Source organism: Eleutherodactylus coqui, chromosome 12, assembly GCF_035609145.1.
Source record: "Eleutherodactylus coqui strain aEleCoq1 chromosome 12, aEleCoq1.hap1, whole genome shotgun sequence".
Lineage (NCBI taxonomy): Eukaryota > Metazoa > Chordata > Amphibia > Anura > Eleutherodactylidae > Eleutherodactylus > Eleutherodactylus coqui.
Window position 1 is genome coordinate 1477951 of NC_089848.1, and position 20891 is coordinate 1498841.

The 20891-nt window shown below is 51.1% G+C and overlaps 1 protein-coding gene across 1 annotated transcript in view; it reads left to right on the forward strand.

Annotated features, from left to right (window-relative positions):
- The first annotated feature begins 1499 nt into the window (after nt 1–1499).
- GRB10 (growth factor receptor bound protein 10) overlaps nt 1500–20891 on the forward strand; it is a 194466-nt gene continuing 175074 nt past the window's right edge. Inside the window, exon 1 of the mRNA XM_066585200.1 lies at nt 1500–1678. The gene's annotated coding sequence lies outside the window, so the exon portion shown is untranslated. The remainder of the gene's footprint in view (nt 1679–20891) is intronic.

Here is a 20891-nt window from a genome sequence, read left to right on the forward strand (position 1 = left end):
TTTCTCTTGCGTTGTCTTCTGTCCTCGGCTCAGCCCGCTCTTCTCTTGCAGTCTTCTGTCCTCGGCTCAGCCGCTCTTCTCTTGTGTTGTCTTCTGTCCTCGGCTCAGCCCACTTTTCTCTTGCGTTGTCTTCTGTCCTCGGCTCAGCCCGCTCTTCTCTTGCGTTGTCTTCTGTCCTCGGCTCAGCCCGCTCTTCTCTTGCAGTCTTCTGTCCTCGGCTCAGCCCGCTCTTCTCTTGCAGTCTTCTGTCCTCGGCTCGGCCCGCTCTTCTCTTGCAGTCTACTGTCCTTAGCTCAGCCTGCTCTTCTCTTCTGCTCATAACATTATGTTGCCCACCTTGGTTTCATCACCTGACTTTGGGCAGTTTTGGGGCACGTGTGTGCAGTTTGGTAGCTCCTTCTTGCATGTCTTGTCCCACTGCTGTAAGTTGGGGTACGTGCCTGAGGGAACCTCATTTTATCTTCAGCTTTGTTGGAGGATTTTTAGATGTTTTTACATTTTGCTTCTCACGACTGCCTTGCGTCTTAGAGGGGGGGGGGGTGTTCACACAAACGAATTACGTATTCTGCGAGCAGAAGAAAAGTTGCAGCATGCTCTATTTTAGCGCGGATTCCGCGCAGACAGGCCCCATTGAAGTCAACAGATGCGAGTGTTCCGCCGCCCTCGCGCCCTAACATTACTTATGAGCGGCGGAAACACTCGCAAATTTAGAAGACAATAGATAGAAAAGCAGGAATGTCGGCTGGAGAGATCTTTTTTCCGTGCGGACGACACGCTGTGCCTCCGCTGACATCCGCACGGAATACTCCCCGCATCGCGATCTTCTGTGGTTACTTTCTGCGAATGATCGCAGGTCTTCCACTGCGAGTCAGACCGTTCTTGTGCGCCGTGACCGCTGCAGGTTTTCACGTGTTGCCGTGCATCTCTGCCTGTTCATACTTTGCGTCTGCTTTCTCTCTTGGCACGTTTAGATTTTCTTGGACGCGGTTCGCGCCCCGGTTGTTGTGCTGCCCATCTGATTTTTCGTTTTGTGTAAAGCTGCGATTAGAGGAATTACTACGATCACAAAATTGTTCAAATAAGCAAAAGTGACTGATAATCGTTCAGTTTAAACGCAACCAATGGCTGAGCGACAAGTGGGAATCGTGCGCTTCCCGTTCGCATAAAGATCAGCGGGGCGTGCGCACTTGTTGGGCAGTTTAGACACTGAACCATTAGTGAGAAGAGCGCAGTCTAAACAGCCTGGACGACGCCAAACGAGAATCGTGAGATGTCCGTCCACGCGGGCCGTCCGTGTAATCACGCGTTCAGTGCGCGTTTGGCCATGAGTTGCATGGGTTTTGCCGCTAGTGACACGCCTGCAGGCCGCACCGCACGGAGCTCGCAGGGCGCTGGGGGCCTCATTCACTCTGACAAGCAGTGACTCCTGAAGAAGCGGCCCGCGGGTTCTGCACTCCCGTGTGAAGGAGCCTCATCGCCCGGGGACACGGCGCTCGTTCACACCGGCCCCGCCGCGGCACTGGGGGCCTCCAGGTGTGCGCAGCCCCGCCGCCTCCCCCCGCGCTCGCTCCCGCCCGCCGCCGCCGGCAGGAGGAGGGTTTATAAGGCCCAGAGCGGGGAGGACCGTCCTGAGCGTGGAGTCAGCTGAGCTGGGAGAGCGGCTGCCGGGCCGCAGCAGGTACGGGGCCGGGGGGGTGAGTGCGGGGCCTCCGTGCAGCCGCCGCCTCTCCACGTGTGCCGGCCGCGGCGGGGAGGCGGGAGGGACAACTTGTTTACAGCGGTCGGCGGAGAGCGGTGGCGGCCCCGCGTGTCCTGCAGCCTGGAGACACAGGAGGGCACTGCCATGGGTGCCAGCTGGGGGGGAGAGGGCATTGCCAGGCACTGCCAGCTGTGGAGGTGGAGGGCGCTACCAGGGGTACCAGCTGTGGAGGGTGAGGACACTGCTGGGGGAGGGCACTGCCTGGGGGTGCCAGCTGTGGAGGGGGTGAGGGCACTGCCTGCTGCTATGAAGTATACAAGAGCCATGTGAGAGGTGAGGCTCACAACAAGCGTGTTGCTGCGGGCAGGGGACGGTCTGCCAGGGGACGGTCTGCCAGGGGACGGTCGGCGCTGCCAGCCAACTCCTTCAGCTCAGGTGAAGTACGGGACGCTGTGCGGACGGTTAACCCCGTATGTGAGCGCATTATATAATGTGGTGGACTGGTGTTTCTGTATAGTGGCCCCCCAGAATATGTTCTACCGGCCCCCCTGGTACTCTACCGCAGGGTCTCGTAGACTGTCTGGCATGGCAGACCTGCTACCCGCCGGCAAACGGGTGACAGAACTGTCTACATGCCAAGGCTGCTGTTGACCTTGGTGTGGAAGGGGTTAATGATCGGGATCCGATGTCGGGCTGGACACTAAGGTGTTAATAGAAGTATAATATATGGAAGAGTGACACATAAAGCAGTGACGAGCGCGGACCTCGGTGTAAGGCCTTGTATGTCGGGGGCTCCAGGACCCCCGGGCGTGACGCACATAACCCGTATCTTACGCAGCAGGATGGGACGAGCTGCGGTGACGTCACATGTGGCCTACGGGCCGGTCTGCATGGTGAATCAACGGGCTACCAGCGCCCGCGCCTGCCTCCAGCGCGCGGGGGTTGTCACGCGTGCGCCTCCAGTGCGCGTTTACTGTGAATGGAGGCAGCTGGAATACTCCCCCACCGCTCCGCCTCCATTCACTTCAAGGCTATTGCTCCTGTGTAAAGCGATAGTTGTGCTGTAGTACGTGGGGCGCCTGTGTGCCCATCAGTCGTGCCATGTAAAGGTGCCCTCAGAGTCCCGCTGCGGTGTTGCCTCCAGATGCAGGACATCACAGGGTGCATTAAACCCTTCTGTGGGCCACCAGGGGGCGCTGTATGAAGTCCGGCGTCTCATGTATCTGTCTTATCGCTGCATCCGTAAAGGTCCGATCTATTAAAGTAGCGCATTATTTACCGCGCATGGTCAACGGCGTCCAAGGAAAAATAAATGCCAGAAATGCACTTTTTTGGTTGTCCCATCTCCAAGAAAAAAAAATGTAATAAAAAGTGATCAAAAAGTTGTATATATTCAAAAATGGTACCAATGGAAACTACAGGACGCCGCGCACAAAGTGAGCCCGCGCACAACTGTCCGCAGGAAATAAAAAGGGTATTGTGCGCAGGATATGGAGACAAAATAAAGAATTAGAAATCCATAAAGGTTCGGTGTCGCAGTAATCGTGCCGACCCGTAGAGGAAAGCCAGCGGGTCTGTGCGCCGTAGAAACAGGACGCAGCGAGCGATGGCGCAATGTTTTCAGTACATTCTATGGTACATTAAATGGCACCAGTGAAAAACACAACTCGTCCCGCAAAAAACAACCCGCAGACAGCGACGGGTAAATAAGAGTTACAATTTTTTTTTAAGGATGGGGGGGACGATGATGGGGTGGGGGGAACAAAAAAGCTTTGTCACTAAGGCCGCCTGCACACGAGCGGGTCGGATCCGGCAGTGAGAATTCTCGCCGCGGGACCCGACCCGAGAGCCTGCAGGGACGAGCGCGTACTCACCCGCGCCTGGCGGCCCCGACTCTTTCATGTGCCGGCTGCCGCGCAGCCGGCGCATGCGCAGACCGGATCTGGCGGCCGGGTGAGTGCGAGCCCCGCACAAAAATAGGACATGCCGCGCGAGATTTCGCGCGGCCAAACCGCGGCCGTCTGCATAGGAGTGCGTATTGTAATGCACTCCTATGCAAACTTTCAGTGGCGGAAATCCCGCGGCGGGATTTCCGCCCGTGTGCAGGCGGCCTAAGGGGTTAAGGGTAAAAAATCAAAAGCGGCCCGGCCGTCACTGGTTGCTGCTTGCACCAAGTTTGAGCTTCTATGGACTCGGTTTCCAGCTTTTCTGCTGTTTGCAGTCCACATGCAGGGAGTCGTGTGGGGGAAGGGGCTGTTGAACAGTCATTCGGCCAGTACTCTAGTGGCAGTACGTCCCATCCTGCCTTGCATGCCCTGCTCCAATCAGCTGCAAGCCGCCTCTGAACACCCGCATGCAGTAACTAGCGGTGTCTGAATGTCCCTGTTACTAGAGAAGCGAGATGTCTATCGGCAATGGATTGCAAGGCTGCTGGAAGGGAGCCCCCTAGTGGCAGCTACTTCATTCACACTGCAGAAATGTAATGCAAGTGTATTAGAAGGACTGAGTGCCTGCCTATTGACTGAGCTGCAGTTGGTGTCCACTTATTGCCTGGTTCACATGATGGCATGTCCGGTTGTCCTGGCTGCTTAGTTCACACGGCATGGGTTTTGCCACATACATATTGCAAAGAACAGGATTTTGTTCCCATGGGAACCACAGCAGGCTGCCTGCCCCACTGGCATGGAGTGGCACCACTCGTCACTTTAGTGGGGCAGGCAGATAACAAGCACAGCCCTTGGCTATCTGTCTGCGCCATGGAGTGGAATGGAGCCGCCACTGCACATGCAGACTAACTCAATCTGAAACAGGGAGGACTCGGGACCCCCATCCTCAGGATTCTTTTGACCCCCGAATGATTGATCAGTTTTCACCCATCCCTTGAGGCTTAAGGACACGTTAAAGGAGATGTCCCGCGCCGAAACGGGTTTTTTTTTTTTTAAACCCCCCCCCCGTTCGGCGCGAGACAACCCCGATGCAGGGGTTAAAAAAACCACCCGCACAGCGCTTACCTGAATCCCGGCGGTCCGGTGACTTCAATACTTACCGCTGAAGATGGCCGCCGGGATCCTCTATCTTCGTGGACCGCAGCTCTTCTGTGCGGTCCACTGCCGATTCCAGCCTCCTGATTGGCTGGAATCGGCACGTGACGGGGCGGAGCTACACGGAGCTACACGGAGCCCCATAGAGAACAGCAGAAGACCCGGACTGCGCAAGCGCGGCTAATTTGGCCATCGGAGGCCAAAAATTAGTCGGCACCATGGAGACGAGGACGCTAGCAACGGAGCAGGTAAGTAAAAAACTTTTTATAACTTCTGTATGGCTCATAATTAATGCACAATGTATATTACAAAGTGCATTATTATGGCCATACAGAAGTGTATAACCCCACTTGCTGCCTCGGGACATCTCCTTTAAGGAAAAGGTTCACAAGAAGTCGGGGGCGAGCGGAATGTAATACATTATACAAGAGTTGTCTGCTCATTTACCATAGCAGTAGTTGCCTCAAACTGGTGCACTGAAAGTATGTGACCCCCCCCCCCCCCCATCCTGAGTGCAAGGGAAGAACATATGCATAAAGCCAAGTGCACAGCCATGAACTCTCCGTAGGAAGACGCTGGTAACATTGGCCATACTGAAGAGCTGGGTGACTGGCACTCACAGGATGCCACCTCTGCCACTTGTGGGCTTCCTACACTCCGCTAGATCATCCTGATCCAAGTGCCATCTACCAGGAAGAACGGCTAATTCACCAAGAAATGTGACGCCGACACCACAGCCTTGTCGGAGCCTCTGTCATAGTAGTTGGGGAGCTGTAATGTCTGGCCTAGGGTGGGGTTAAGGGGGGTGGGAGGCTGCAGGGGGGGGGGGGGGGGACTGCTGCAGCAATGGCTGCAGGTGCCCAGAATGCTGCATGGGGTTTGCCGTTAAACATGAATGGGGCAGTTTGTCAGGTTTGGTACCTTATTTCCAGTTAACGGGCCACTCTGGTGAAAACATGTTTCCATCCTGGGAGATTCGGATAGAAAGGAGCAGCTGCCGGCGGTAACGTTGTATGCTGGGCGGCAGCTGCATAATGAAAGCACTAACTGCTACATTGTACAACCTTGAGACGGTGCTTGCCACTGGGGTCAGATGTGCAGGGCCTCTGTAGCCGCAGCACAGTGACATCATAGACCCGATGAACCTGGGGGTCCGCACCAAGCCCTGACCTCAGACCCACTAGTTACCTGCTGGCATACCGGTTATTTCTGTACCGCAGAAGCTCGCCATCAGTCGTGTGCAGCACAGGTTTTGTTTTTTTGTTTTTTCCCCCTGTGTAATTGCCAGGCACTGATGCAGGTCCCTCAGCCTATCGGCCGTGTCCATTGTGGATGGGCTGCGGCTCATATAGCATCCGTTGACTTCAATGGAGGCCGTCCACACAGAGTCCAGAGCAGTAGAGCGCGTGCTGCGATTGTTCTCCTCTGCTCACTGAACACGCAGTTCCTTTCCGCTGGTGAAGGAACAAGCAGTCTTGCGTACCTTGCGATGCCGTTGCTGCGGACGCCGACTCCTTCCACAATAGAAATTCCACACCTGTTTGTGTGAGCGGCCGACTGCCTACAGCATGATTGCCGACCTCACAAATACTAAGAGGTACCCAGTCTGGTGGAGACATCTGTCACAACAAATGCTGGATTGCTGTGGCACAGAGCAGGCAAGTACCGCTGCTTCTCACTTTAACAGGGGGGCATGTTGTCCAGTAACCCCTCCAAAGAGAACCTGTCTGGTCCCGTCTGCTACCCTGGTTGAGAGTAACTGAACATACACGGCCGGTGGGGTGATGATCGTGTATACGAGGGGGTGCTGATAAGTCTTTGGCATTGTTCTTTTTCTGTTTCTCTGGTAACGGATGTTCCATCACATGAAAGCCTTGTGTCTAATATATGTGTTTGTAGCTTATGGCAACAGTGATCTCGGCACGCGGGAAAACAAAATGGCGGAGTCTAAGGCGATATTCACAGCCAATGAGAGCAGAGGAGTGATAGTCAGCGCAGGATCTTCATGGTGATATGTGGCAGACATTGGGGGATCAATGCCCTTCATATTCTACAGTTATGAACTGGGTGCCACTTCAGCGCCAATGATGAGGAACGTCCTGGACGACCGAGAGACGTTGTTGTTCCGGAGATCGCCGATGCTGCGCACAACCTCCTACTGGAGAATCGGCCGGCTGCAGGAATAGCCGACATCATGGGGATTTCTGGTGAACGTATTTGTCATTATCCATGAAGAAGCCATCTGCAAAGTGGGTCCCCAAATGTCTGACAACAGATCAGAAGAGCATGGAGTGACAACTGATCAGAAGAGCATGGAGTGACAACTTCCCGGTCCATTTGTCAGCGTTTCCGGACTGATAAGAACTTCCTGGATCGACTGGTCACCATGGATGAGACCTGGATTTATTTGTATGACCCTGAAACCAAGGAGCAGTCAGAGTGGAGGCGCAGTGGTTCTCGGCCACTAAGGTGATGGTGTCTGTGTTCTGGGATACGGAGGGCTGCTGCTAGTGAACTATCTTTACAATGGTTGCACCATCAATGCAAGGTATTACATTGAACTTTTGGACCAATTGAAGGCAGCTCTGAAGGCCAAAAGGTACGGCAATCTGTCCAAAGGAATCTTGTTCCTACAAGACAACGCCTCCGCTCACACGGCACAAGTGACCACGGCAAAACTGGTGAAGCTAGGCTTCCATCTGGTTGACCACCCACCTTATTCACCAGATCTAGCTCCCTCCGACTATCATCTGTTTCCAAACCTGAAGAAACACCTCAAGGGGACCAAATGTCACTCCATTCCTGATGCCATGGCTGCTACGGATGACTGGTTAGGGGCACAACCGAAATCCTTCTTTTTGCAAGGCTTACAGAACTTGGAATCCCGATGTAAGAAGTGTGTTGGCATCAGTGGAAAGTTTCCTCTTTTATCTCGTTTGTTTCTGGGTAAAGCCAAAGACTTATCAGTAGCCCCTCGTACAAGCTCTGCCCACATGTCTGTATATACAGCGGTCAGTCATCTGCCGGTATACACAAACATTAACGGGCTCTTCTGGTTGCGGGCGGCATACGGTCAACTGCAAGGTCAAGAAAAACCAGTAACGGCCTGATGGAAGTGAGTTTGCTGTCGGTCAACCAGGGCTGCTTTCACACAGCCAAGAAAACTGTGCGAGACTTGTGTTGCGAGCTTCACGTTTGCGGGATCCTCTTTGATTGACTTTCCACTTTTTTGCGGCATTTCCACTGCTTATTTTTTTGCATGTTTTCTTGCTGGCAGAAATTCATCCTGGAAATAATGAAAATGGCGCGCGGGCACGAGGGTTTTTAAAATCCCTTTTCTTGAAGGCAAATAAGGAATTAAAGAGATTTGAAAACCACAACTCTCCTTTCAAATGTCCCAGAAGCTTCTACAGTGCTCACATGTTGGCTTTACCTGGTCAATCGCTGGCCTCGGCAGGTAACCGCTGCAGTAGCTTCCAGGACCGGAGCAGTCTAGACCACTGCAGGGGCACTGAGGCAATGCAGCGGGGGAGGGGTGGTTTTTGGGGGATGAGTGGTGTTTTTTTTCAGTGCTGCTATTTAATGTACTGAAATTTAAAACCAATTCTAAGTGGGGGAAAAACCAAATTCTGCCATCTTTTGAGTGAATCTTGTTTCTACAGCGCACAAACTGCAGCAAAAATGCCCCGATGACTTTATTCTGTGGGTCGGTACGATTGCTACAATGCCAAACTCATGTGTGTGGTTTTTTTTTTTTTTCCCCTCTACTTATTTTTTTAAAGATACTTAATTTTTTTTTAAATTTCCTGTTGCCAACTTCTGACCGCAATAACTTTTTTAACATTTTGTTTTCGTCGACCGTTGTGTGAGGGCTCATGGGATACGGGTTGTGGGATCCACAAACGTCAGGCGGGGGATTTGAATGCTGCTGTCAGATTTAGTTCCAAAGGTTTTTATTGAAGTTTTGTTAGACCTGAGTGCAGATTTGCGCCCCTCGCGGAATCTTCTGTTTAGAGAAATTGTTACATAAACAGAATAAAATCACAAACAATGCCTCCGTGTAATATTCCATCCAAGATAGTGACATATTGGTAGCACTCCTAGTCAACCATCTCTTCTCCCCCATCCCCAATCACACATCCGCACCGCTTCACCTAGAAGCTGGCATCCGGGGCAGCCCTGGGATAGTCCTATACATGGCCCAGGGCAACCAGGTCCTAAGAAAACTGTCTGGACCGGCGGCTCTCAGGGTCTCCGTGCCCACACCATCAGTCCTATCACCCAGGCTGCTGGGGTGCGGCGCAGGGGAGGCCAGTCTTGGTGACCTCCCCTGGATGCCGGCTCTGTCTGCGCATGTCCCCGTTGCCATGACTCTGGGGCACTTGTGCTCTGCTCTGTCGCTGCAGGCGCCGGGGGCTATTCTCCAGCATCTAATTTGGTCCTGTTGCGGTCAGGCTCCCTGCCCCAATCAGCCGCCGGGACGGGAGTTCTGACAGCATTTGAACTCAGTTTCTCCTCATCCCTGCCAGTGCTGGTCTCCAGCTACACCCGCGTTATTGGATTGTTTTCCCAGCTTTTGACCCACTTGCTGTGGACCTGACTTTGCCTTCGCCTGACACCTTGTACTGTTGTTCTCTGTTGCCCACCCGGATTGCCAGACGTACCTTGTTTGTCTGTAAGTCTGACTACTGCCCCGCATCCCTAGTGAGGTTAGGGACTGTCTCCCAGTTGTTGCCCTAGGGCCTAGTTTAGGGGGCAAGTAGGTAGGGACAGGGGTTGCAGGTAATCTTCAGGGTCTTCCAGTTACCCGGACCCTAGCCCACTGACAGTTGCACTGGCCCAAAAAAGTTCATACTATATCTGACTGGCTACATTTATTCCATCTATGAAGACCGTGTCTGTCTTGGCAAACCAGGTCCAGGCCCTGACTAACCTGGTGCAGGACCTAACCACCTGCTTGCAGTACTGGGAACAGGCATCTCCACCTCAGGGTCAGCCTCTCGTGGTTCCAGTGACCTTTTCTGGGCTGCGCTGCCTGATGTTTTTTTCTGGTGAGAGGAGACGGTGCTTATTTATATATATTTTTTTTAAATCTTTTTATTGCCTTTCGTGAAGGCTGTAAGCTGTATTTTGACCTGCGTCCCCTCTCTTCTGGCACTTAGTACTAGAGAGTGAGAATTGTGATTTTTTTTTTTTTTTTTTTTTTTTTTTTTTTTTTCCCCCCCCCCAACCTGAGTGGAGACCCTCAAAATTGGCTTTCTCCTTACCCTCTGACTCCCCCATACGATAGTCTTTAGACATTTTTTTTTTTTTCCCTCTACTCTGGGTCAGATCTAGGACTAACCCGACCGGGCTGCTTATGTGTTATCCTTGCAACAGGGTCGGAAAGTGGCGGACTACTGCTCCCCGTTCAGACAGCACTGCACAGTCGGGGTGGAACGACTCTGCCCCCAAGGACTTGTTCTTGACTGGCCTTTCTGAAGGCCTTAAGGATCTGCTGGTTGCACATCCAGAGCCTCAAACCCTGGAGCAAGCCATGTCACTAACTATTTGAGCTGATCGCTGACTGAGGGCCAGACACTCTGCTAGGACCACTCCGGTCCAGCCACCTCTTCTGGAAACCAAACGACTTCATCCGCTGAACCCCCTGGAGTTGGGTACGATATCACCTGAACAGCGACGGGAATACCGATTAAAGAACCACCTGTGTTTGTATTGTGTAGAGACTGGTCATCGGATTGCTGTCTGTGGGAAAGGACCGCGGACGGAAAAACTTCCACTCCTAGTCAGTTGTCAGGAGGACTGTCTAGGAGCTCCAGTACTCCCAGTTGTGTCTAAGATGTTCTTGTCTGGCGCCTTAGAATTTCTTCCTCTCTCTCGTACAGGGTGAGCTTTTGTTGACTCCGGGGCCACTTCTTTTTTTTTTTTTTTTTTTTGTGGCTCAGATTTGTGATTCCTTTTGTATGTCTGGATCCTCGGATTCAGATCTCTGGAGTAGATTCTACTCAGTTACGTGCTGCCCTTGTTATCCCAGAGTTAAAATTTACTATAGGAGTCTTGCATACAGAGTTTTGCACACTTCTACACTACCGTTCAAAAGTTTGGGGTCACCCAAACAATTTTGTGTTTTCCATGAAAAGTCACACTTATTCACCACCATGCGTTGTGAAATGAATAGACAATAGAGCCAAGACATTGACAAGGTTAGAAATAATGATTTGTAAGTGAAATAACATTGTTTTTACATCAAACTTTGCTTTCGTCAAAGAATCCTCCTTTTGCAGCAATTCCAGCATTGCACACCTTTGACATTCTAGCTGTTAATTGGTTGAGGTAAGCTTGTGAAATTGCACCCCACGCTTCTAGAAGCATCTCCCACAAGTTGGATTGGTTGGATGGGCACTTCTGGCGTACCATACGGTCAAGCTGCTCCCACAACAGCTCAATGGGGTTCAGATCTGGTGACTGCGCTGGCCACTCCATTACCGATAGAATACCAGCTGCCTGCTTCTGCTGTAAAGAGTTCTTGCACAATTTGGAGGTGTGTTTAGGGTCATTGTCCTGTTGTAGGATGAAATTGGTTCCAATCAAGCGCTGTCCACTGGGTATGGCATGGCGTTGCCAAATGGAGTGATAGCCTTCCTTATTCAGAATCCCTTTTACCCTGTGCAAATCTCCCACCTTACCAGCACCAAAGCAACCCCAGACCATCACATTACCTCCACCATGCTTAACAGATGGCGTCAGGCATTCTTCCAGCATCTTTTCATTTGTTCTGCGTCTCACAAACGTTCTTCTTTGTGATCCAAACACCTCAAACTTGGATTCATCCGTCCACAACACTTTTTTCCAGTCTTCCTCTGTCCAATGTCTGTGTTCTTTTGCCCATCTTAATCTTTTTCTTTTATTGGCCAGTCTCAGATATGGCTTTTTCTTTGCCACTCTGCCCTGAAGCCCAAAATCCCGCAGCCGCCTCTTCACTGTAGATGTTGACACTGGTGTTTTGCGGGTACTATTTAATGAAGATGCCAGTTGGGTACCTGTGAGGCGTCTGTTTCTCAAACTAGAGACTCTAATGTACTTATCTTCTTGCTTAGTTGTGCAACGCGGCCTCCCACTTCTTTTTCTACTCTGGTTAGAGCCTGTTTGTGCTGTCCTCTGAAGGGAGTAGTACACACCGTTGTAGGAAATCTTCAATTTCTTAGCAATTTCTCGCATGGAATAGCCTTCATTTCTAAGAACAAGAATAGACTGTCGAGTTTCAGATGAAAGTTCTCTTTTTCTGGCCATTTTGAGCGTTTAATTGACCCCACAAATGTGATGCTCCAGAAACTCAATCTGCTCACAGGAAGGTCAGTTTTGTAGCTTCTGTAACAAGCTAGACTGTTTTCAGATGTGTGAACATGATTGCACAAGGGTTTTCTAATCATCAATTAGCCTTCTGAGCCAATGAGCAAACACATTGTACCATTAGAACACTGGAGTGATAGTTGCTGGAAATGGGCCTCTATTCACCTTTGTAGATATTGCACAAAAAAACAGGCATTTGCAGCTAGAATAGTCATTTACCACATTAGCAATGTATAGAGTGCATTTGTTTAAAGTTATCTTCATTGAAAAGTACAGTGCTTTTCCTTCAAAAATAAGGACATTTCAATGTGACCCCAAACTTTTGAACGGTAGTGTATGCCTGTGAACATAGTCTTAGGGCTCCCTTGGTTAAGGGAACACAATTTCGTTATTGATTGGGACATGTTGGAATTGGTCAAGTGGGGTTCAAGGTGTACCAATCACACACTAGGCTGGTGAATTTGGATATCTCTATTGTGGAGGGTGTTGAGTTACCAGACTATATCTCTGATTTTGCTGGCGTGTTTTCCAAACCATTATCTGAAGAATTGCCTCCCCATCGAGAATTTGATTGCAAGAGCAACTTGATCCCAGGTGCCAAACTTCCTAAGGGTCGGATCTACAACGTAACTGTTCCGGAGAGGGAATCTGTAAAGGACTATATTCAGGACAGTTTGGTCAAGGGGAAGAGAGTCTCTGGTGGGCGCCGGGTTTTTCTTCGTTGAGAAGGACGGGGGGTCTCCGACCCTGTATTGATTACCAGGCGCTAAATAAGAGAACCGTCAGAAACCAATTCGTACTTCCTCTCAACCCCCAACCTCCTCAATCAGGGCTCCAGGGCCCAGTGGTTCTCTAAGCTTGACTTGAGGGGAGCCTATAACCTAATCCGTATACGGGAAGGGGATGAGTGGAAGACTGCCTTTAATACACCTCTTGGGCATTTTGAGTACCTGTTTATGCAATTTCCCTGCTATTTTTCAAGGGTTCATGAATTCCATCTTCCAGGATATCATGGGTGTCTTCGTGGTGGTATACCTGAATGACATCTCCGCTGACTGGGAAGCACACTGTGTCCATGTACAAACTGTGCTGACTCGCCTAAGGGTAAACAAACTGTGCACTACTTTTAAGTGTTTTTGATGTCCAGAAAATATCCTTCTTGGGGTATATCATTACACCTTGTGATATTCAGATGGATCCAGTAGAGGTAAAAGCAATCACGGAATGGGCTCATTGCAGCGCTTCCCTGGGTTCTCTACTATCGTAAATTCATTAAGAACTTCTCAGTGGTAGCTAAGCCTTTAACTGATCTCACCAGAAAGGGGGCGGATGTGAGTTCTTGGTCCTATGATGCTATTGCTGCTTTCGCTACCCAAAAGGCTGCTTTCTCTTCAGCGCCTGTTCTTGTCCTACCTGACCTATCCTGTCTGTGGTGTAGGTAGACTCCTCAGAGTTTGGAGTTGGAGCAGTACTTTTTAGGGGTACCTCCACACTCACTAACCTTAGACCTTGTGCTTATTTCTCCAAGAAAGTTTCGTCTACGAAACGAAATTACGACATAGGCAATCGGGAATTATTAGCTATTAAATGGGCGTTTGAGGAATGGAGGCACTTTCTGGAAGGAGCACTCCACCAGATTACTGTTCTCACAGACCATAAGAACTCTCATCTGTTTAGACTCTGCCGAGAGGTTAAATGCCTGACAAGCCCATTGTTCTTCTCATGGTTCAATTTTGTGGTGACTTATAGACCGGCTCAAAGTCTTAAAGCAGATGCCTTGTCTAAGAGTTTTGGTACCCTGGAACCTGCTGCGCTGAGCCTGAGGGTATTCTCTCCCCCAGGGTGGTTCTCGCTGCTGTCTCCTCCAACCTTGGATGTATGGGTGTTTGTGTCCTCATGCTCTGTTTGCACCAGGGGGAAGAATCTCAGACGTCCTGCGGGCCCTCTTCTCCCCTTGCCTATTTCGTCCAGGCCATGGTCCCATTTGTCCATGGATTTTATAACTGATTTGCCTTCCTCGCTTGGGAACAGTCATTTGGGTCATAGTTGATCGTTTCACCAAGATGTCACATTTCGTTCCACTAGGCAAGCTACCTAATGCCAAATTATCTGAAATGTTTATCAAGGAGGTGGTTTGACTGCATGGGATCCCGGAGGATATTGTCTCGAATAGGGGGGTAGAGTTTTTGATGCTTGCTTCTGGCGAGCTTTCTGCAAAAATCTAAATATTAATCTCTTTTTCGTCGGCATTCCATCCTGAGTCCAACGGACAAACTGAACACCTCAAGAATTGACCCAGTACCTGCGACTATCTCCGATCAGTTTCTGTGGGTCAACTACTTACCTCTCGATGAATTTGCAATCAATAACCATGTTAACTTGGCTTCACAAGCGTCAGTTTTTCTGTAATTATGGTTTCCATCCCCGGTTTACATTCTCTACTCCTTCCGTTACTTACACTGTCTGCTGATGTGTCTATTGATGAACTGTGCACAGTTTTGGGCCCAGGTTTGAAAGCACCTACAGGGTTCTCAGGAGAGATTGCTTGGGCAGGGTAATAAGAGACGCACTATTTCTGCACCGTTTGTGGTTGGGGAGCAGGTGTTACTATCTTCCAAGAATTTGAAACTTAAGGTTCCGTCCTTAAAACAGTCTCTCCGTTTTGTTGGTCCATTTATTATCTCTCAGGTGGTTAATCCGGTGGCATATAAAGTATCTTGGAAGATCCACAACAGCATAAAAACCTGCTAAAGACATGTGACTCCGGTTTTGCCCACCCATGAACCACCCTCTTCTATGCTGTTGCAAGGAGAATTATAATTTGAGGTGGAGAGAATTGTTGACGCCAGATGGGTTCAGGGCTTGGTACAGTATCTGGTCCACTGGAGAGGGATTGGCCCTGAGAAACGGAAGTGGGTCCCTGCCAGGTCGTGAGGGCCCTGAAACTCTCCGTGCGCTCTTCACTCATGGCAGACAGCTTCTCGTACAACATCCTTCTGGAGATTGGGGCTAGAATTGGGTTCACCCAAACCTTTTTGGCAAAGTGCAGTTTTGCTCATTTTCACGCTGGCTATCATAGAAGAAAGTTCTTTTTTTTTTTTTTTTCCTTCAGTGACTTAAGTGACTTGTAACTGTAGGCCAGTAACCTTTAGGAGCTTTCTGATACATTCATATAGCAGAACCAACAAAACCCTGGGGGCCGCGGTGATACAAGACCCCAGCACTGCCATCAGGGGGTCTCCGACAGATCCCATATCGCATTGCTCGGCCTCTGTAAGGCAGTTCTACCAAGACTACAAGTTGTCCCCCATGCACAGCGCCAGCCGCTTGGGGGCAAGGGGCGGAGGGGGGGCAGTAAGCCTGTGGCAAGGATGGGGGGCACAGGACCGCTATCAGCTGGATCTCTGCACTGGGACTGACCAGCAAGCCGGCTCACACCCTGTAGGTATTAGTGTATTTGTCCTGCACCCGCTTCACTGTACTCAGTTCTGCGCTGCAGTGGGATCTCAGCAGTCTGTGGCCGCCTGTGAGGCTCCATGCAGCTGGCGGTGATCTGCTACATAGATGGGGGTTGCAGTGCGTTGTGCCCGTCCGTCGCTGCTGTCATCCTAGTGTCCTTATCCCTTGTGTCTCCGGCCGCCACCTGTGAGTGTTTCTGGGCCAAGCGCTGTGTTGTCCATGCTGCCGGCCTCGATGGCTTGTGGCCCTCTGCAATAAAACTGCCTTGAGCATGCTGTGCCCTCCTTGCTGTCGCCGCTAAGCCCCCCCCCCCCCCATTTTGCCGCATAGTGGGACACCGGCAGAGAAGGCATTTCCACATGGATGTGTGGCAGCAGCAGGAGCCAAGGTACTAATCTGTAATACATACATAGTGGGCTTCCAGGACCTGCAAAGCAGCCATGGGTGCAGCCAATCAGGTACAGGGGGCATCAAGATACACTGATGCCCACCCTGTAAACCGTGATCTTCGTCCAACCCCTTTAAGACAGCATCCAGTTCATCATTCGGAGTAGAGTCCACCCCCGTCAGCTGCGACGACCCCCTGTATCGGCCACTATTGTGAATCAATATTGCGGGGTCAGAGGGGTGTGGACGGCTTCACCTTTACGCAGAAGGATGTGCGGTACACAGTGCGTGGCTTGTACCTGCCATCAGCACTCGCGCTGCCATGAATGAATGTAGCAAAGTGCCTGTGGCCTGTATTGATGCGCTGCATTGGGAACACTCTAATGCAATACCAGGATATTGCATTATCCTAACGATCAAATGCTCGCAAGCTCATGTGAATGTCGACTATTTTCTCTGATCCTTGCAGGAGCGGAGGCCCGCGCGGGACACAAGCTTCAATCCTCTTGCCTTATGTACCAGGCAGCCAGGACATAAACTTCTGTTGTGTGTAACGGGGTGTTCGGTGCCAGCTCTAAGCTTCACAAGGCCATAACATGTAATTTTGTAATGTTGTGACTTGTTTTACGAAGCTGCGGAGACGTTGCTCCACCTGCGGTCTCCCTACTTACGTACTTCATTGCTACACAGCAGTTACGACCTGCGCGCTCCGCTGTCTCACTGGTCAGACCGGCTCATGGCCTTCCTATTGTATAACTTGCAGTGTGGCATGCTGGGAGATGTAGTCTTTGCATTCCCCGGTGCCCATTATAAACAACCATGTGTAAATCTGAACCTAGTTGGAACCCAGCGGTGGCGTCGGTCAGCAAAACGCACCAAAATTCAGTTTGCTTTAGATGGATATTTGGAATGAAGTGTTTAGGCAAAGCCTGCCGTTCTCTGGAGCGCCCCCTACAGGCCGCAGGCAACACTAGAGAAGCACTGGCCTCGTGGGGGTCCCACAGGACTGCAGTCGCCCCTGAACTGTTCGTAGGACGGCCTTGTGTCAACTAACAGGTTTTGGGAACTCCCGGCTGTTCAGATGAGGAAGCCGTCAGAAGCTGATGGGTCTTCGCTGGATACAGAAGCAACGAGGCATAAAGGTGCCGCCGGCCGGCCACACGGTGAGTAGCGACATATTCCATGTGTAACCCCACCTCCTTGCCACCTCAGTCACCCTCAGCTGATGGGCAACTAAACTTGTTGCTAGTTTGAAAGTTTAAAGGAAAAACTTATATGATCCGCTAGAGAAGTGAGTGACAACTAGTAATGACTGCCTAGAAGAGGCCGATTGGGGGCAAAAGTGTTACCTTTAACCCCTTAAGGACCAGACACTCCTTACCCATGTGGGGGTTTAACTGCCTCCCCCCCCCCCCCCCCCCCCCCCCCCCCCCATATGACATATAGGGCTCATTTTTTTTTTTTATATCTTTTTCACGGACTGACTTTGTAGTGTTATTGGGGGTAAACCATTCTATCTTTGTGTTTTGTTGGTATATTTATGCTAAAATAAAGTATGGGAACGGGTTCCTTGTCTTGTTTCGAACGATTTGAGATATATATATATATGGTTTTGGATTACGGGGTGCATACAGCGGCTGTTTTGGTTGGTGTCGGCTTTGTTTTTCTTATGTATATATGCTGTAATTTTTTGGGGGCACTTTCCCAGAGTAGTTGGGGTGTCCATAGGAGCCCCAGTTACAGGGAGAAACCTCCCCTGTAGTGACATCAGTCGCTGGCAGAGCTGATCTGGCTGTGCTTGGACCTGTTGCTTTGCTGTGCCAGGGGATCCCAGCAGTCACATGACTGCCAACTTGCGTAGTGGAAGAAACCCTTTCACTTCCTTGTACATAGAGTTCAATGAGTGCTATGTACTGTGAAAGGAGAATGCAGAAAGCCTGAAACGCTGTGGCACTTCTGAATTAGACCTACATGGGGCGCTGTGCATGGCTGTCTAGGGTACAAGCTGCCTGTGGCTTGCACAGCGTGAACTTGGTGATGGTCCCTTCATAGCGACTCTCTGACTTTCAGCCCATTGGCTTAGTTTATAGGATTAACAGTGGGTGCCCCGCTGTGTGGCGCGCTGAGTAGTCCCATGCTGGCTTGAAGCTCCAGCGTGGCCCTCGATGAGGCGCTGTAGCTTCCTCTATTGTCCAGGGATTAATGGTGACCCTCCACATGGTGCAGCAGACCCAGATCAGCTCTGCCAGAGACTAAAGTAACCATGAGTGGAATCTGCTGCATGTGAACACGCCGTATACCACTACCTCAACATGGAAAACTATGGCGCTCAATGCAAAAGCGGACTAAAAGGGGAAAATTCCGGTGTGCCTCCAGATGTACCGCCTCTTCAGATGGCCAGAAACTGTTCCCCCTTAGTTATTGGCTGGAGCTGGCATTGTTCACCACTTCCCCCGCTGCGGTCCGTATCTGAGTTGGTGGGGGATCCGGTGTTCTCTACACTGTACAGAAAACGGCAGCTTCTGCTCCCCGTCTGTAACGCGTCATGTTGGGACAGTGGTACAAAGCAAGGTAGATGGAAACAAATGGAAATTCTCCACTTGCTGTCTGCTTCTGTGATTTCCTTCCCTCCCTCTCCCCTCATAGACTTCAATAGTGGCCAGCACCTTGGATAATTTTTCAGCAAGAGACCTTTTAGGGTAAATAAAGTGATTTGCACATTAAGGCCTCCTCCTTCACAGGCGTATAGCGGTATAATCTTCCCGTTGTCTTCAGTGGGACCGCTTTCCAGCACCCCGTTTTTTTAATTTTTTTTTTGAGCGTTGTCTGTTCTATTTTTTTCAGCGCACCTAATCAATGATGTTGGCCGAAGCTCCCTGGGGCCAAAAGCGAAGGTAAAATCGGGGCACTTGCCACAAGGCATGTGTAAGGGAGGCCCTATAGTACCGGCGCACATTGTGTCTATTGTATACAGTTCTCAAAGCATTCATATTTTAGTTACATGTAGATCTGGCTGTGTCCCGGCCTACCAAACTCCTCCTGACCCACACTCTGCTCCCTATGATGCTTGTAGATCTGCCCATGTGTCCCGGCCTACCGTACACCTCCTGACTCCTGACCTACGCTCTGCTCCCTACAATGCTTGTAGATCTGGCTGTGTGTATCGGCCTACCATGCTCCTCCTGACCTGCGCTCCGCTCCCTATGATGCCTGTAGATCCATCTGTGTCCTGGCCTACCATACGCCTCCTGATCTGTGCTCTGCTTCCTACGATGCTTGTAGATCCATCTATGTCCTGGCCTACGGTTCGCCTCCTGACCCGCGTTCTGCTTCCTACGATGCTTGTAGATCTGGCCATGTGTAGCAGCCTACCATGCTCCTCCTGACCTGCCCTCCGCTCCCTATGATGCTTGTAGATCCATCTGTGTCCCGGCCTATGGTACGCCTCCTGACCCGTGCTCTGCTCCCTACGATGCTTGTAGATCCATCCATGTCCCGGTCTACTGTCCGCCTCCTGACCCGCGCTCTGCTCCCTACGATGCTTGTAGATCCATCTGTGTATCCTGGCCTTCTGTACACCTCCTGACCCGCGTTGTGCTCTCTACGATGCTTGTAGATCTGTTCATATATCCTGGCCTACCATGTGCCTCCTGACCCGCGCTCCGCTCCCTACAATGCTTGTAGATCCATCTGTGTAGCCTGGCCTTCTGTACACCTCCTGACCCGCGTTCTGCTCTCTACGATGCTTGTAGATCTGTTCATGTATCCTGGCTTACCATGCGGCTCCTGACCAGCGCTCCGCTCCCTACGATGCTTGTAGATCCATCTGTGTCCAGGACTACCGTACGCCTCCTGACTCACTCTGCTCCCTACGATGCTTGTAGATCCATCTGTGTCCAGGCCTACCATACGCCTCCTGACCCGCAACTCTGCTCCCTACGATGCTTGTAGATCCATCTGTGTCCCGGCCTGCCGTCCGCCTCCTGACTCTCGCTCTGCTTTTTGCGATGCTTGTAGATCCATCTGTGTGTCCTGGCCCACCGTACGCCTCCTGACCCGCCCTCTGCTCATTACTATACTTGTAGATCTGTCTGTGTCCCGGCCTACCGTATGCCTCCTGACCTGCGCTCTGGCTCCCTACGATGCTTGTAGATCTGTCTGTGCATCCCGGCCTACCATGCTTCTCCTGACCTGCGCTCTGCTCCCTACGATGCTTGTAGATCCATCTGTGTATCCTGGCCTTCTGTACACCTCCTGACCAGTGTTCTGCTCTCTAAGATGTTTGTAGATCTGTTCATGTATCCTGGCTTACCATGCGGCTCCTAACCTGCGCTCAGCTCCCTACGATGCTTGTAGATCCATTTGTGTGTCCTGGCCTACCCTGCTCCTCCTGACCCGTGCTCTGCTCCCTATGATGCTTGTAGATCCATCTGTGTGTCCCGGCCTACCATGCACCTCCTGACCAGCGTTCTGCTCCCTACGATGCTTGTAGATCCAGCTGTGTCCTGGCCTACCGTATGCCTCCTGACCTGCACTCTGCTCCCTATGATGCTTGTAGATCCGTTCATGTATCTCAGCTTACCATGCGCCTCCTGACCTGCGTTCCGCTCCCTACGATGCTCGTAGGTCCGGCCATGTCCCAGCCTACCGTATGCCTCCTGACCCGCGCTCTGCTCCTATCTATACTTGTAGATCTGTCTGTGTCATGGCCTACCGTAAGCCTCCTGACCTGCGCTTCCCTTCTTATGATACTTGTAGATCCGTCTGTGTGTCCCGGCCTACTATAAGCCTCCTGTCTCACTCTGCTCCCTACGATGCTTGTAGATCTCTCCATGTCCCGGCCTACCGTATGCCTCCTGACCCACGCTCTGCTCCTTACTATACTTATAGATCTGTCTGTGTGTCATGGCCTACCGTAAGCCTGCTGACCTGCGCTCCCCTTCTTATGATACTTG